This window comes from Narcine bancroftii, chromosome 7 (genome assembly GCF_036971445.1).
Source record: "Narcine bancroftii isolate sNarBan1 chromosome 7, sNarBan1.hap1, whole genome shotgun sequence".
Classification (NCBI taxonomy): domain Eukaryota; kingdom Metazoa; phylum Chordata; class Chondrichthyes; order Torpediniformes; family Narcinidae; genus Narcine; species Narcine bancroftii.
In genome coordinates, this window is record NC_091475.1 from 207,747,074 (window position 1) to 207,765,724 (window position 18,651).

The 18,651-nt window shown below is 47.2% G+C and overlaps 1 non-coding gene across 1 annotated transcript; it reads left to right on the plus strand.

The window, feature by feature from the left end:
* Positions 1-18,154: 18,154 nt before the first annotated feature.
* LOC138740177 (U1 spliceosomal RNA) lies at positions 18,155-18,317 on the plus strand. Its single transcript, XR_011342723.1, has one exon. It is a non-coding gene; the product is annotated as a U1 spliceosomal RNA (small nuclear RNA).
* The last annotated feature ends 334 nt before the right edge of the window (positions 18,318-18,651 follow it).

The following is an 18,651-nucleotide window of genomic DNA, read 5'->3' on the forward strand; positions in this document are numbered from 1 at the left end:
CGCACGCTGGGTGAGTCGGGGACACTGACCAATCAGCAATGGCGCCGCATCCAGGTGACGTTCCAAATGGAACCCCTCATTTGGTCAATGGAGCCGCGAATTGCAACAGTCCATTCATAAAGTCACGCTGCACGTGGGGTCGGATTAGGTCGCGGGAGGCCACCATTGCCCTGAGCATAAAGCCCTGCAAAAGGTAGTGGACACAGCCCCGGACATTCCAGGCAAAACCCCTCCCCAACCTCAAGCAGCAGCAATCATCGAGGATCCACTCCACCCAGCACCTGGAGCAGCCGCAGGATCCACTCCACACCCAGCGACTGGAGCAGCCGCAGGATCCACTCCACCCAGCGCCTGGAGCAGCCGCAGGATCCACTCCACCCAGCGCCTGGAGCAGCCGCAGGATCCACTCCACCCAGCGCCTGGAGCAGCCGCAGGATCCACTCCACCCAGCGCCTGGAGCAGCCGCAGGATCCACTCCACCCAGCGCCTGGAGCAGCCGCTGGATCCACTCCACCCAGCGCCTGGAGCAGCCGCAGGATCCACTCCACCAGCGCCTGGAGCAGCCGCAGGATCCACTCCACCCAGCGCCTGGAGCAGCCGCAGGATCCACTCCACCCAGCGCCTGGAGCAGCCGCAGGATCCACTCCACCCAGCGCCTGGAGCAGCCGCAGGATCCACTCCACCCAGCGCCTGGAGCAGCCGCAGGATCCACTCCACCCAGCGCCTGAGCAGCCGCAGGATCCACTCCACCCAGCGCCTGGAGCAGCCGCAGGATCCACTCCACCCAGCGCCTGGAGCAGCCGCAGGATCCACTCCACCAGCGCCTGGAGCAGCCCGCAGGATCCACTCCACCCAGCGCCTGGAGCAGCCGCAGGATCCACTCCACCCAGCGCCTGGAGCAGCCGCAGGATCCACTCCACCCAGCGCCTGGAGCAGCCGCAGGATCCACTCCACCCAGCGCCTGGAGCAGCCGCAGGATCCACTCCACCCAGCGCCTGGAGCAGCCGCAGGATCCACTCCACCCAGCGCCTGGAGCAGCCGCTGGATCCACTCCACCCAGCGCCTGGAGCAGGCCGCAGGATCCACTCCACCCAGCGCCTGGAGCAGCCGCAGGATCCACTCCACCCAGCGCCTGGAGCAGCCGCAGGATCCACTCCACCCAGCGCCTGGAGCAGCCGCAGGATCCACTCCACCCAGCGCCTGGAGCAGCCGCAGGATCCACTCCACCCAGCGCCTGGAGCAGCCGCAGGATCCACTCCACCCAGCGCCTGGAGCAGCCGCAGGATCCACTCCACCCAGCGCCTGGAGCAGCCGCAGGATCCACTCCACCCAGCGCCTGGAGCAGCCGCAGGATCCACTCCACCGCAGCCGGCCTGGAGCAGCCGCAGGATCCACTCCACCCAGCGCCTGGAGCAGCCGCAGGATCCACTCCACCCAGCGCCTGGAGCAGCCGCAGGATCCACTCCACCCAGCGCCTGGAGCAGCCGCAGGATCCACTCCACCCAGCGCCTGGAGCAGCCGCAGGATCCACTCCACCCAGCGCCTGGAGCAGCCGCAGGATCCACTCCACCCAGCGCCTGGAGCAGCCGCAGGATCCACTCCACCCAGCGCCTGGAGCAGCCGCAGGATCCACTCCACCCAGCGCCTGGAGCAGCCGCAGGATCCACTCCACCCAGCGCCTGGAGCAGCCGCAGGATCCACTCCACCAGCGCCTGGAGCAGCCGCAGGATCCACTCCACCCAGCGCCTGGAGCAGCCGCAGGATCCACTCCACCCAGCGCCTGGAGCAGCCGCAGGATCCACTCCACCCAGCGCCTGGAGCAGCCGCAGGATCCACTCCACCCAGCGCCTGGAGCAGCCGCAGGATCCACTCCACCCAGCGCCTGGAGCAGCCGCAGGATCCACTCCACCCAGCGCCTGGAGCAGCCGCAGGATCCACTCCACCCAGCGCCTGGAGCAGCCGCAGGATCCACTCCACCCAGCGCCTGGAGCAGCCGCAGGATCCACTCCACCCAGCGCCTGGAGCAGCCGCAGGATCCACTCCACCCAGCGCCTGGAGCAGCCGCAGGATCCACTCCACCCAGCGCCTGGAGCAGCCGCAGGATCCACTCCACCCAGCGCCTGGAGCAGCCGCAGGATCCACTCCACCCAGCGCCTGGAGCAGCCGCAGGATCCACTCCACCCAGCGCCTGGAGCAGCCGCAGGATCCACTCCACCAGCGCCTGGAGCAGCCGCAGGATCCACTCCACCCAGCGCCTGGAGCAGCCGCAGGATCCACTCCACCCAGCGCCTGGAGCAGCCGCAGGATCCACTCCACCCAGCGCCTGGAGCAGCCGCAGGATCCACTCCACCCAGCGCCTGGAGCAGCCGCAGGATCCACTCCACCCAGCGCCTGGAGCAGCCGCAGGATCCACTCCACCCAGCGCCTGGAGCAGCCGCAGGATCCACTCCACCCAGCGCCTGGAGCAGCCGCAGGATCCACTCCACCCAGCGCCTGGAGCAGCCGCAGGATCCACTCCACCCAGCGCCTGGAGCAGCCGCAGGATCCACTCCACCCAGCGCCTGAGCAGCCGCAGGATCCACTCCACCCAGCGCCTGGAGCAGCCGCAGGATCCACTCCACCCAGCGCCTGGAGCAGCCGCAGGATCCACTCCACCCAGCGCCTGGAGCAGCCGCAGGATCCACTCCACCCAGCGCCTGGAGCAGCCGCAGGATCCACTCCACCAGCGCCTGGAGCAGCCGCAGGATCCACTCCACCCAGCGCCTGGAGCAGCCGCAGGATCCACTCCACCCAGCACCTGAAGCAGCCGCAGGATCCACTCCACCCAGCACTCGCTCTGTTCTCACTGCTGCCATCAGGAAGGAGGTATCACTGCCACAAGACTCGCCCCACTAGGTTCGGGTGCAGCTCAAGTCAAGTCACCTTTATTTGTCATTCATACCAAGCTCACATGATCAAGGCGAGATAACTTTTCCCCAGGACCACGGAGCATATTTGCTGAAATATAGTTAGAATAGAAGTTAAACGCATTAAGACGTATACAGGAAAAGTGTATGGTTCACTATCCACATATGTTTTGGGAATTCAGTAGCCTGATGGGTGGGGGGATTGGGAAAACTCGATGTAAGAGCCCAAGTGCTACGGTACCTCCTACCAGATGGCAGAAGGGAGAACAGTTTATGTGAGGGGTGTGTGTGGAGTCCTCCACGATGTTTATTGCCTTTCGCCTGCATCGAGTGTTGTAGACGTCCTTCATGGTGGGGAGCGAGGCCCCCAATGATCTTTTCCGCTGACTTCACTATCCTCTGCAGCGTCTTGCGGACCGAGGAGGTACAGCTTCCAAACCAGGCGGTGATGCAGTTGCACAGGATGCTCTCCATACATCCTCGGTAGAATGTAGTGACGATGGAGGGTGGGAGATGAACTTTCCTCAGCCTTCGCAGGAAGGAGAGATGCTGCTGGGCTTTCTTGGTTACGGAGCTGGAGTTAAGGGACCAGCTGCTACCCCTCCACCATCAGATTCCTCAATGATAAACTCATTTATTGATTTTTTTTTCCTCTATATTGCAGTTTGTTTACATTTCTTTATTTGTTTTACATGTATACATATATTCTTATCACTGTGTGACCAGGCACAATTCCAATACTATCTACAGGTTTGCCGATGACACTGCAGTTGTTGGCAGAATCAATAAATGGCAATGAGGAAGTGTACAGGAGGAAGATAGATCAGCTCAATGAATAGTGTAACGCCAACAACCTTGCACTCAACCATAGCAAAACCAAGGAACTGATTGTAGACTTCAGAAGGAAGTCAGGGAAACATTCTATCCGGTTGCATAGCTCAGTGGCACCAACTGTCAGGACAAGAATAAATTCAGAGGTTGCTCTACCACTAAGTGGTAATTTTACCTCACCCACAACAAAAGAATCTTAGGCTTGTATATGTACAATAAATTTGAACTTTGAACAACAAAGCTTTTCACGTTTCAATAGTGCATTAAGGAGTGTTGGATGCTGGTATGATCGGGGCATTTAAAAGACTCCCAAACAGGCACATGGATGCAAGAAAAAAATAGAGGGTGTGAGGCCGGGAATGTTTAGATGGTTGAGTAGGTTTACATAGGTTGGCACAACATCATGAGCTGAAGGGCCTGTACTGTGGTGTAATGTTCTATGTATTTAAAACACAGAAAAGTTGGAGGAGCTCAGCAGGTCTTGCAGCGTCTATATAAGGCAGGGGTGGCCAAACCGCTGCTCGCGAGCCACATGCAGCTCTTTGACTTGTAATGTGCACTCACGGCAAAACCTTACATGCCAGTGCATAACAATAGAGGCTTGCGATCGCATGATTGCTACGGCTCTCAAACATTTGAAGTTTATGGTATGCGGCTCTCATGGTAAGCAAGTTTGGCCACCCCTGATATAAGGTAGATATATTATTGTGTATTGGGCCTGAGCCCTTCCTGAAGGTTTGAATAAAAAGCAGGCAGGCACCTATATTAAAAGGCTGGTTAGAAGGGAAGAATGGTGGGAGGAAGGACTCAGGCCTGAAACGTCAGTAATCTGTCTTTACCTCCTATGGATGCTGCAAGACCTTTTGAGTTTTTCCAGCATTATACCTTCAGTGCTGGTCAAGAAGCCTCAAACTCTAGGCCTCTGTACCCCCCCAGCCCCCTGCAACTGAATCCTTGACTTTCTCATCGTAAGTGCACGGTCAGTACGAATTGGAAACAACGTCTCCTCCTCACTGATCATCAACACAGGCTCACCCCAAGGATACGGGCTTAGCCCACTGCTCTACTCATTATACACCCATGACGGTGTGGCCAGGCCCAATTCCAATGCTATCTACGTTTGCTGTTGACACCACAGTTGTCGGCAGAATCACAAACAGCCATGAGGACGTGTACAGGAGGGAGAGAGATCAGCTCATTGAGTGGTGTAACAATGTTAGCAAAACCAAGAAGATGATTGTGGACTTCAGAAGGAAGTCAGGGGAACATTCTGGCTGTTTGTATCACTATCTGCTATGGACTCTCAGGACAAGAATAAACTCCAGAGGGGTGTTAACTCAGCCTGTGACATCACAGGCGCCAGACTTCACTCCATTGAGGACATCAACATGAGGTGGTGTCTTAAAAAAAGCAGCCTCTAACCTCAAAGACCCCACCACCAGGCCATGCCCTCTTCACTCTGCTACCATCGGGAAAAATGTACAGGAGCCTAAAGATGAGCACACAACAGCACAAGGACAGCTTCTTCCCCACTGCCATCAGATTCCTGAATAACCAACGAACCAAAGACACTGCCCACCACCAGTGGGCTGATATCGCCTCCAACCGTGCATCTTGGCGTCTCACAGTTCGGCAGGCAGCAACCTCCTTTGAAGAAGACCGCAGAGGCCACCTCACTGACAAAAGACAAAGGAGAAAAAATCCAACATCCAACCCCAACCCACCAATTTTCCCCTGCAACCGCTGCAACCGTGTCTGCCTGTCCCGCATCGGACTTGTCAGCCACAAACGAGCCTGCAGCTGACGTGGACATACCCTCCATAAATCTTCGTCCGCGAAGCCAAGCCAAAGACAAGACCAGTGAGAAGAGGGAGGTGGGTTTCCTTGAGGATAGAGGCTGCTTTCCTAAGACACCGCCTCAGGTAGGTGTCCTTGATGGAGTGAAGTTTGGTGCCTGGGATTTTGCTGGCTGAGTTAAACAATCTTCTGGAGTTTTTTCTTGTCTTGAGCATTGGCACCTCCGTATCAGATAGTGATGCCACCAGCCAGAATGCTCTACATGGTCCACCTGTAGATGTATAGCCTCTGGCGGGCCTTCTTTGATATTGCATCAATATGGAGGCTCCAGGACAGATCCTTGGAGATCTTGACACCCAGGAATTTCAAGTCCTTGACCCTCTCCATTATTGAGCCCTTGATGAGGACTGAGTCATGTCCCCCTGACTTTCTCCTGAAGTCCACGATCATCTCCTTGGTCTTCCTAACGTTGAGTGCAAGGTTGTTGGCATGACACCACTCAACGAGCTGATCTATCTCACTCTCGTAGAGTCTACCTCATCAAATGTATTTAAGACACCATTCGATATATCTTTGAATAGTCAGGGATTTGAAGAACAGTTCAAGTTTATTATCTAATTGCTGACGACCCAACAAAACACTTTCTCCGGCCCTTGGTGCAAAACACGTAGACACACAACCAGATGTAACACACATGCAGACAAACAATGCATATGCAGGACAAGTAATCATGTGTACAAATAAATAAATAAATATTGCTTCATGAATTTGAGGCCTCAGATGGTCAGTGGGAGCAGTTCCTTTGGTCGCTCAGCGTTCTCACTGCCCATGGGAAGAAGCTGTTCCTCAGCCTGGTGGTGCTGGCGCCTAATCCTCCTGGATATTTTTTCCTGACGCGAGCTGCTGAAAGGTGCTGTGGACGGGGTGGAAGGGGTCCTCGATGATTTTGCCTTAATCTTATTGAATTGTAGGGCAGGCTTGACAGGCCAGATGCCCAACTCCTGCTCCTATTTCTTATGTTCTCCTGCTAACTTTACACATTACAACTCTTCCATTGTACTTGATCAGCGGCAAGGTGATGCTCTGAATGCAGTGTGAGACAAAAGCTTTCTTCTTGTCTTTCTGCTTTACAAGGCCGTCCCTGGCGAACAAACAGGGTCCTTTTTCAAATGTCCGAAAGTCGATTCTGTCCAAGAGGGTGCGAAGGTCCTTGTCACGGTTCCGTCTGATTTACGGGGCTTTCCCGGAAATGGGAGCAAAAAATAGCATCCAGGTCTGCCGGAAAGGTCATCAACTCGGGGAAAGATACTTTCCTGATGCATCGCTGGTGTTCCAGCAGAGTGAGATGTCCGTGAGGGAATTGCCGCTGACTGGCACATTCGGACTTCAGGTCTGCGTGCCGGGGAGAACCCCCGTAAACAGCAGTCTAGCCCAGCCATTCTTAGCGGAGGCAATGGTGGAGGAACTCTGCAGGTCCCGTAGCGTCCATCGGAGACAAAACTATATAACCAGTGTTTTGGGTATACCTTGACAAAATGTCAATTATATACCTTTGCCTCCCATAGACACTGCGGGACCTGCTGAGTTTTCTCCAGCACTTCAGAATCAGGAACTGGCAGGCACGTCACAAAATTTGTTGTTCAACGGTGCAATAAATTCCATGTGAAAAATAAATTTGTGCAAAAAAAGAGAAAGTGAGGTAGTGCCTGTAGTTCACTGGCAATTCAGAAATCTGAGGGGCAGAGGGGAAGAAGTTGTTTCTCTACTGCTGGGTGTTTGTCTTCAGCCGCCTGTAACTCCTTCCCGATGGTAGCAGTGAGGAGTGAGCGGCTTGGGGGTGGCACAGTCGGTGTAGCGGTTAGCGCAACGCCTTTACAGCGCCTGCGCTGTGTGTAAGGAGTTTTTACATTCTCCCCGTGTCTGCATGGGTTTTCCCTGGGGGCTCCGGTTTCCTCCCACTGTTCGAAACTTACTGGGGGGTGTACGGTGTCAATTGGGCGGCATGGGCTCGTGGGCAAAAATGGCCTGCTACCGTGCAGTATGTCCAAATTTAAATTAAAAAAAAATTAAAAATTTAAGGGGGCATGGCCTGGGTGGTGGGGGTCCTTGAGATAGAGCCTGCTTCCTTAAGACATCACCTCATGTACATGTCCTCGATGGAGTGGAGACCGCTTCTCATGATGGCGCTAGCTGAATTCACAACTCTCCGTAGCCTTTTCCTGAGCTGTGCATTGGCACCTCCATACCAGACAATAGGCCCGTTCATTCCAGGTCACCGCCTGGAACCCGGGTACAAGTGCAGAGGGAAAACATAAAACCTACCTTGCATGGAGCTGCCCTAAAAGGCTCTCCTGTGCCACATTCATGTTGAGCGGCATCTTGTAGCATCCTCCAACCCAATGGAGGTGGGCAACTGGTGCTGTAACATCATCTGTCATAAATACACAGCAGAGCAATGGCTGTCTTCCCTACCCATAATCCCCCAAGCAGAAGGAACCGCTCTCTATCTCCCAGAACAGTTCCAGCTGCTTGGGGGATTATGGGCAGGGAAGATGCCCATTGTTCTGCCGCGTTTTGAGCCACAGAGAGCGGCCCCGAAGGCCAGAGCAGCCGGCAGGGCTGTCACAGCCCACACAGGCCACCCCTGATGGACCCCACCGGCTGCCCCTGCCCCGACGGCCCCCGCTGGCCAGCCCTGCCCTGCTGGCCCTTGCCCTAACAGCTCCCGGCAGCCACCCCGACCCAGCGGCTCCCATTGGATGCCCCTGATCTGATGGCTCCTGCCGGTCCCTGTCCTGATGGCTCCCAGCTGACCGCCCCTGCCTTGAAGGGGTCATGGAGGGAGAGGGGTGACGGCGTCATTAGCCCGCCCCCAACCAGCCGTTTGCAACAGCATTACATTCACGTGAGGTGGTGGAGTGCAGCGTTCCACTAATTATCCTTCCCCGAGAGGGATTGCAGTCGGCATCTTGGAGCCAACTACGGCTCATTCAAGAAGGTAAGTCTCTCGATGTAAGAGCAGAGAATCTCTGCCTTTACAGTCGGGCATTTTCACTGCATGAAAGGGCCTAGTAATGCAAATTGTCAATCCTCTCCATGGTCCACCTCACAAACTGGCATGCCTTTTTCATGATTGCAACAAGTTGGAGGCCCCAGGATAGATTTTTAGAGGAATTTGAAGTTCTTAACCCTTTCCACCGCTGACCCCTCGATGGGGACTGGTTTGTATTCACCTGATTTCTCCCTGCTCCTCAGTTTTGCTAAGTTGCGTGCAAGTTTGCTGTTGTGACACCACTCAACCAGCTGATCTGTCTCCCTCCCTCATTGCCGTCGGTGATTCTGCCGACCACTGTGGTGCCATGAGCAAATATGTAGATGACGTTCGAATTGTGCCTGGCCCACACTGTCATGGGTGCAGAGCAAGTGGTGCAGTGGGATAAGCACGCGTCCCTGAGGTGCGCCTGTGTTGATTGTCAGTGAGGAAGAGACGTTGTTTCCGATTTACACTCCCAACAGTTCTGCATTCCCAACTATTCCTGAATTAGTTGATAGGACTATCAATTAAAACAGCATGGTGGAAGTAATTAGAGTGAAATTACTTTATGTTAAAGAAATTAACCTAATTTATTCAAAGTTCTATTTCACCCAGGAAATGAAAACAGATTAATTAGACTGATGAAAATAAACCCATAAGCACATATTTACAGAGGTGTGTCCCAATCACATCTGCTGATAATCTCAGCAATTCAACATAAAATCAGTTTTACACTCTCCAGGAAGTACACAAGACAGGAGAGGATCACTCGACACTCTGCACCGGCAGCCCGGGATGTTTCATCGACGTTTGCCCCCCCCCCACCCCCACCATCGACATCGCCACACACGAAGCTCCCGAAGGAAGCAGAGGCTGGTTTAAGGAGCAGCTCAGTTCATTGTCTCCTCCGAATAAAAGCCTCAGGTTATGGCTGGTGCTGAGCCAATCCCCGCAGGCAGATGTCAGGGGCAGAGTTCTTGTGAGCTTGGAGGTTTTGACTGGCCTGACGTAATAATTCAGAGAATGCAGTCCAAATATCCAGGGTAGATACTGTCAGAGTGTTGCACTGTTAGAATGCCCAAGTTTTGGAATAGATGCAAACTCAAATGATTTGCTCCCTTGGAGAAACTTTTTGTTTGCAGTCCTGCAACCATGAATACTTATCTGTACTTCTATGTTTATTATCCATTTCTCTTGTGCTGCATTGCGTTAATTGAATTTATTGTTTGTGAGTGTGCTATGTTCCTGTGTAGCTCCAGCAGGCAAGAATTTCAATGCTCCTTTACATTGTAATTTAATTTTTAAATTTAGACGTGCAGCTGGGTAACAGGCCCTTGCGGCCCACAAGTTCGTGCTGCCCAAATACACCAACTTATGTTTCAAAGCGTGGTAGGAAACTGGAGCACCCGGAGGAAACCCACACAAACATGGGGAGAGCATACAAACTCCTCACAGATAGCGCCGGATTCGAACAGCGTTGTGCTAACTGCAATGGTAATAGTGCCATCCACAGTTGGACCCACACAGTAATTGATAAGGATCTGGGGACTGTCGTACAACAGAGGTTTCTAGGAGTCAGTCGTGAAGAAGGTGAGTGATGAATGAAATGTTGGGATTCAAATCTGGAGGAATAGGATACAAAAGCAGGGATGTGATGTTGAGGCTTTATAAGGCACTGGTGAGACTTCACTACTGTTACGAGCCCAGAGGACCCCAAAACCCAGCAGCAATAGATATTCACCAAGACAAACCGTTACTTAAACAAAAGTTCCTTTTAATTATCTTTAAACATGAAAACAGAATCAAACTTTAACTTATCACTATTGATTTAACCTAACCTAAGCCCCTTCTAATTCTAAGTGCACATGTATGTAATGTGTGTGTAAGTTCAGAAAAGTTCTTTGGTTCACAGTCCAATCTCACTTCTCATTCCTCCAAGTTCACTGGTTGCAGGCAATTCTTATACTGTGCACAGAATTTAACAATTATAAAGTTCACCAGGAAGGTTCTTGTTGGTTTTTCAGAGAGAGATTTGTTGTACAATGGACACCCAGCCACTTCAGTGCCTTGCTGAAGAAACTTTCCCCATCAGGGTTCTCCAGATGATAACTTCTTTCTTTCAGGTCATCACAGAGTTCCTTTTTGTTTTTCTTCTTCCAAGTGAAACATTAGACAACCAGTCCTCTCCTCTTGCATGAACCACAAGGGCTTTGACCAGGCTGAACTAAGAACTCACAACCCGTCTTCCAAATGAGGTTTTCCACAAGCTTGCCAGCTTGTCCTGTTCCAGTCCCAACTGCTGTTGGTGACTGTATCACTGTAGAACTGATATGTGTGTGTGTCTCTCTCTCTCTCTCTCTCTCTCTCTCTCTCTCTCTCTCTCTCTCTCTCTCTCTCTCTCTCTCTCTCTCTCTCTGTTTCAGAGAGAAAGCCTGTTTGACTCTCTCCGCTTGCAAAAGCACATTGATCAAGTTCCCTTCCAGACAATATGCGGCTCTGACAAACTCTTTAATCTTTTGCCTTTTGTCTCTTGGGTGCTCTCCAAAGCTCTTGCAAAGGCTGATATGTCTAGCATTAGCAGGACTCCAGTATTTTAAATAAGATCTGTTTTAAAGTGTTTGTATGTGACCTACACTAAAAAACCCTGTCCCAATTTATCTCCCCAAAACATATTTTTATTCTGTCACACTAGGAGTACAGTTTTTGGCTCCTTAAATATGAGCCGATATTGGAGAGGGTTCAGAGAAGATTCACAGCAATGATTCCTGGAATGTCGGGATTAGCATATGAGGAACGTTTGATGACTCTTGGACTGTACTCCTGGGAGTTCAGAAGAATGAGGGGGGACCTCATTGAACATTTTTTAATGTTGAAAGGCCTGGACAGAGTAGATGTGGCAAAGTTGTTTCCCAAGGTGGAGTTGTCCAGGACAAAAGGGCAATCACATCAGGATTGAAGGGCTCCCATTTAAAGCAGAAATGCAGAGGAGTCTCTTTAGCCTGAGAGCGGCGAACCTCTAGAATTTGCTTCCACAGGCGGCTGTGGAGGTCAGGTTGTTGGGTGTATTTCAGGCAGAGATTGACTGTTATCTGAGTAGTCAGGCTACCAAAGATTAGGGGAATAAGGGAAAGGAGTGGGGCTGAATGGGAGGATGAATCAACTCATAATGGAATGGCAGAGCCGACCTGATGGGCTGAATGGTCTACATATAGTGAATATTCACAGTAATCTCAGTGCAAAAAAAGTGTGAAGCAATAATACAGGCAGTCCATGATTATTATACCAAGGAGAGGTTCAGGAGCCTAAGAGCTATTACAAAGAAATTGTTCTTGAACCTAGCGGTACTGGTCTTCAGGCTTCTGGACCTCCTGCCTGAAGGGAGCAGTGAGAAGAGGTGGTGACCAGGGTGATGGAGGGGTGCTTTATGACATTGGCTGCCTTCCTTTTTTTTTTAATTTTTTATTTTTCACACTATAAACCACATTGATCAAGATACATACATTTTCCTTTTCAAATATATACAGTGTCGTTTTCTCCCCCCCTCCCTCTTCCCATCCCACCCTCCCTACCTCCCCTCCCATTCATTTAAAGTTCAGAATCTAAGATACATTAAACCCGTCAAACAATGTTGTCACTCAATAAAAATAAACAAGAAGTTCCACTGAGTCAATTCTTTTCATCCTCTTCTCCTTCTGTCATTTTAGGTGGCAGATGTCCCCGGTAGGTTTTCTCTATTGTGTTTCATGTATGGCTCCCATATTTGTTCAAATATTGCAATATTATTTCTTAAATTATATGTTATTTTTTCTAATGGAATACATTTATTCATTTCTATATACCATTGTTGTATTCTAAAGTTATCTTCTAATTTCCAGGTTGACATAATACATTTTTTTGCTACAGCTAGGGCAATCCTAACAAATCTTTTTTGTGCACCATCCAAATCAAGTCCAAATCCTTTGTTTTTTATGTTACTTAGGAGGAAGATCTCTGGGTTTTTTTGGTATATTGCTTTTTGTGATTTTATTTAATATCTGGTTTAGATCTTCCCAAAATATTTTCACTTTCTCACATGTCCAGATTGCATGTCCTGTTGTTCCCATTTCCTTTTTACAGCGAAAACATCCGTCAGATACTGTTGGGTCCCATTTATTTAACTTTTGAGGTGTAATATATAGCCTGTGTATCCAGTTATATTGTATCATACGTAACCGCGTATTTATTGTATTTCTCATAGTTCCTGAGCATAACTTTTCAAATGTTTCCTTCTTTATCTTTATGTTTAGATCTTGTTCCCATTTTTGTTTAGTTTTACCATTTGTTTCCTCATTCTCCTTTTCTTGCAGTTTAATATACATATTTGTTATAAATCTTTTGATTATCAATGTGTCTGTAATCACATATTCAAAATTACTTTCCTCTGGTAACCTCAGACTGCTTCCCAATTTGTCCTTCAAGTAGGATCTCAATTGGTAATATGCCAACACTGTATCATGAGTTATATTATATTTATCCTTCATTTGTTCAAAGGATAATAATTTATTTCCTGAAAAGCAATTTTCTATTCTTTTGATCCCTTTTTTCTCCCATTCTCTAAAGGAAAGGTTATCTATTGTAAAAGGGAGTAACTGATTTTGCGTCAGTAATAGTTTTGGTAATTGGTAATTTGTTTTATTCCTTTCTACATGAATCTTTTTCCAAATATTGAGCAGATGATGTAATACTGGAGAATTCCTACGTTGTACCAATTTTTCATCCCATTTATATAATATGTGTTCGGGTATCTTCTCCCCTATTTTATCTAGTTCTAATCTAGTCCAATCTGGCTTTTCCCTTGTTTGATAAAAATCTGATAGGTATCTTAATTGTGCGGCTCTATAATAATTTTTAAAGTTTGGCAGTTGTAAGCCTCCTTGTTTAAACCATTCTGTTAATTTATCTAGTGCTATCCTCGGTTTCCCCCCTTTCCATAAAAATTTCCTTATTATTTTCTTTAACTCCTTGAAGAATTTCTCTGTCAAGTGTATTGGCAATGCCTGAAATAGGTATTGTATCCTTGGGAAAATGTTCATTTTAATACAGTTTATCCTTCCTATTAGTGTTAGTGGTAAGTCTTTCCAATGCTCTAAGTCGTCCTGTAATTTTTTCATTAGTGGATAATAATTGAGTTTATATAGATGGCCGAGATTTTTATTTATTTGTATACCTAGGTATCGTATTGCTTGCATTTGCCATCTGAATGGTGATTCTTTCTTAAATTTTGAGAAATCCGCATTATTCATAGGCATTGCTTCACTTTTATTTGCGTTAATCTTGTATTCCGACACTTCTCCATATTCCTTCAATTTCTTATGTAATTCTTTTATTGATATTTCTGGTTCTGTTAAGTAAACTATAACGTCATCTGCAAATAAACTGATTTTATATTCCTTGTCTTTTGTTTTTATCCCTTTTATTTTATTTTCTGTTCTTATCAGTTCTGCTAGTGGTTCTATAGCTAACGCGAACAATAAGGGTGATAGTGGGCATCCCTGCCTTGTTGATCTGCTTAAGTTAAATTGTTTTGATATATATCCATTTACTGTCACTTTCGCCAATGGCCCCTTATATAATGCTTTAATCCAATTAATATATTTCTCTGGTAAACTGAATTTTTGTAGTACTTTGAATAAATAATTCCATTCTACTCTGTCAAAGGCCTTCTCTGCGTCTAAAGCAACCGCTACTGTTGGAGCTTTATTTCCTTTTACTGCATGAATTAAGTTAATAAATTTACAAATATTGTCTGTTGTTCGTCTTTTTTTAATAAATCCAGTTTGGTCTAGATTTACTATTTTTGGTACATAGTCGGCTAATCTGTTTGCTAATAGTTTAGCTATTATCTTATAATCTGTGTTAAGTAAAGATATTGGTCTATATGACGCTGGTGGGAGTGGATCTTTCCCTGTCTTTGGTATTACTGCAATTATTGCAGTTTTGCATGAATCTGGTAAGCTTTGTGTTTTATCAATCTGGTTCATTACTTCCAGGAGGGGCGGAATTAATAAATCTTTAAATGTTTTATAGAATTCTATTGGGAATCCATCCTCTCCTGGTATTTTATAATTCGGTAGTTTTTTTATTATATCTTGTATTTCTACTATTTCAAATGGTCCTGTTAATTTATTTTGTTCCTCTATTTGTAATTTTGGTAGTTCAATTTTAGTTAAAAATTCATCTATTTTGTCTTCTTTCCCTTCGTTTTCAGTTTGGTATAATTGTTCGTAGAATTCTCTGAAGTTTTCATTAATCTCCGTTGGATTATATGTGATTTGTTCGTCTTTTTTCCTTGTTGCCAATACCATTTTCTTAGCTTGTTCTGTCTTAAGCTGCCATGCTAGGATTTTGTGCGTTTTTTCCCCTAATTCATAATATTTCTGTTTTGTCTTCATTATGTTCTTCTCCACCTTATATGTTTGTAGTGTTTCATATTTTATTTTTTTATCCGCCAATTCTCTTCTTTTAGTTGTATCTTCCTTCATTGCTAATTCTTTTTCTATATTTACTATTTCCCTTTCCAACTGCTCTGTTTCCCGATTGTAGTCCTTCTTCATCTTGGTTACATAACTTATTATTTGCCCTCTAATGAATGCTTTCATTGCGTCCCATAGTATAAACTTATCTTCCACTGATTCCGTATTTATTTCAAAATACATTTTAATTTGTCTTTCAATGAATTCTCTAAAATCCTGCCTTTTAAGTAACATGGGGTTTAATCTCCATCTATACATTTTTGGAGGGATGTCCTCTAACTTTACTGTCAATATTAAGGGTGAATGGTCCGATAGTATTCTAGCTTTATATTCTGTTTTTCTTACTCTATCTTGCATTCGAGCTGATAACAGGAATAGGTCTATTCTTGAGTATGTTTTATGTCTACCCGAATAATCTGTTTTGTTGCCCTGGAATAACTATTTTAAGTACCGCTGGGTACTTTAGCATAAATTTATATCCTTTTTTCCATAGGATCGCTTTTGCTGTATTAAACTCCTTTCTCTTCTTCAGGAGTTCAAAACTTATGTCTGGATAGAAAAATTTTTTTTGACCTTTGTATTCCAGTGGCTTTTTGTCTTCTCTTATTTTCTTCATTGCTTTCTCCAATATATTTTCTCTTGTTGTATATCTTAGGAATTTTACTAGAATAGATCTTGGTTTTTGTTGTGGCTGTGGTTTCGGGGCTAATGTTCTATGTGCCCTTTCTATTTCCATTTCTTCCTGTAATTCTGGTCTTCCTAGGACCCTGGGGATCCAATCTTTTATAAATTCTCTCATATTCTTGCCTTCTTCATCTTCCTTAAGACCCACTATCTTTATATTATTTCTTCTATTATAATTTTCCATTATATCTATCTTCTGAGCTAACAGCTCTTGTGTCTCTTTAACTTTTTTATTAGATTCTACTAATTTCTCTTTTAAGTCCTCTACTTCCATTTCTACGGCTGTTTCTCGTTCTTCCACCTTGTCCACTCTTTTTCCTATATCTGACATGACCACCTCTAATCTATTCATTTTTTCTTCTGTACTTTTAATTCTTCTTTTTATTTCACTAAATTCTTGTAATTGCCATTCTTTTACTGATTCCATATATTCTTTAAAAAAAATATATCCATTGTCTTGCCCTTACCTTCTTCTTCCATTTCTCTGTGTTCTTCTTCTCCTTCTTCCTCTGGGTTGGTCATCTGTTGTTTCCTTGTTTTCTTTTTACTCTCTTCTTTCTTGTTCTCGTTGTTTTCTATGTTCTCTTCTTGTTATTGTGTTGTAGCTGTCATTCTCAGCTGTGGAGATCGACTCCTCAGCTGGTCCCCCCTCCCGTCTGTGTTTTTCTTGTCTTGCGCATTGCGCATGCGCAACTCCTCGCGCATGCGCGGTTGCACACTTTTGCTTGGCTCCGCGAGCCATTTTTGTAGTCCCGAGCTCGGGACTTCGACTGACCTGAGGGAGCGGGCTTCTCTCTCCACAGCGGGCCTCCTCGGACAGGTAAGGCCTTCACCTTCTTCTTCCGATGTCTTTTCTTCTTCTTTTCTTCCCGTTGCTTTCGACTTTTCTTTCTTTGCTGCCATTTTCTTCCCACCTTTTCTTTCACTTTATTTTAATTTTTGTGTTTGTGCCTTTGTGTTTTCTGTGTTTTATTTAAACTTTTCCGGAGAGGGCTGGAGTTCCCCGACTGGCCACTACTCCATCACATGACTCTTCCATTGGCTGCCTTCTTGAGGCATCGTCTGCAGTGGATGGGAGGTCGGAGACTGTGATGTTTGTTACTCTCTGTGACCTTCTGTGTTTCCGAACACTTGAATTACCAAGCCAGGCTGTGATGCAACCAACCATTATACTTGTGTTCAGAAAAGTTCGACGGGGGTTCAAACAGAATCAAGGCTGGACACGTTAGTATTTAACTACGGTCTTTATTTATGGACAAAGGAATTCATGAAAGGCCACACATATCCACAGCAATAATACACAAATATTTACTCATTGGGTGTAAGTAAATTACTGCTAAACAATATCAACTCCCGGTTGTGAAATGAGGGTTAAATCTACTGTGCCCACTGCCCACAAGCATGGGATACCAAGTAACTAAGCGAGTACATACATATGAACCTGGTCTCCAGTGTTAAGGGATAAGGGAAAGGAGTGGGGCTGAATGGGAGGATGAATCAACTCATGATGGAATGGCAGAGCTGACCTGATGGGCTGAATGGTCTACATATAATGAATATTCACAGTAATCTCAGTGCAAAAAAAGTGTGAAGCAATAATGCAGGCAGTCCATGATTATCATACCAAGGAGAGGTTCAGGAGCCTAAGAGTTATTACAAAGAAATTGTAATAACTGGGATCTGGGTCAGGCCCATTGCTCCGGGTAAAGCTGGTTGGGGCAAAGTTGGTTGGCGATCATGACCTCCAGGCCTACCCCATCACAGAATATCAAAACCCTTGGAGTTGGACAGTTCCCCCCCCCCACCATAAGTTTGTTTTCAGAGTTGCGGGGACCAATGTTTGTGGCAGCCATTCAGCAGCGAGAAGTTGTCCGCTCTGTCAGCGTAGTCCTCAGCCATCGCTCAGCGCCTGCAGATGAGTCATCCTGTGAATGAGGAAAGCTCAGTGTGTGTGTGTGTGTTTGCAAGTCATCTATGCCTCCCCCATTAACACCACCCATGCCTATCTCCCGGTCTGCGTGCTACAAACCTCTCAGATGAGGAAACCCACGTACATGATGGTTAGTATTGTGCAAAAACATTGTGACTGCATGGGTCCACTTGAAACTCCTTGAACCCTGCTCACAGCTCCAGATGTTGTGTTCAGAAGAGGTTTGATGGGTTCAAAGAGACTCAAGGCGAGACATGTGTTAGTATTAAACTACAATCTTTAGTGACCCACAGGGGAATTCACAAAAAGGCCCACAAATCGACAGCAATAAATGCACAAATAGCTCCACAATGAGTGCAAGTAAATAACTGTTAAGCAATATCAACTCTTGATTGTGAAATGAGGGTTAAACTCACAGTGCCCACTGCCCACAGGCACGGTCAACTTACCTGGCACAGCTATACTCACCTGGCGGGGTGAAACAGCAGTTAGGATGGCCGATCTTCAAGGTAAAGGCTATCCCATTGCCCTTTGGGTGTGCTGACATCTGTGATGTCCCCAAATGCAGGATTCTCGACTGCAAAATTCATGGTAGCAGGACAGTGTGTTTGCGCTCTTTTTTAGGGAGGGAGTAGTGATTAGTGCAATGCTGTTACAACGCCAGCGGTCAGGATCGGTTTGAATCTGGCGCTGTCTGTAAGAAGTTTCTACATTCTCCCTGCGTCAGCGTGGGTTTCCTCCGGCTGTTCCTACTGTTCAAAACATACCAGAGATGTAAGTCAATTGGGTGCAATTGGCTCATTGGTTGAAAAGACCTGTTACTGTGCTGAATGTCTAAATTTTAATATATAAACTGAGTAGCTCAACGAACCTGATCTCCGGTGTCGGCCGTGGCTTGGGATCAGGGACGGAGCCATGGCAGTCGGCCCACCGGAACTGCCATGGCTCGCAGTCTGG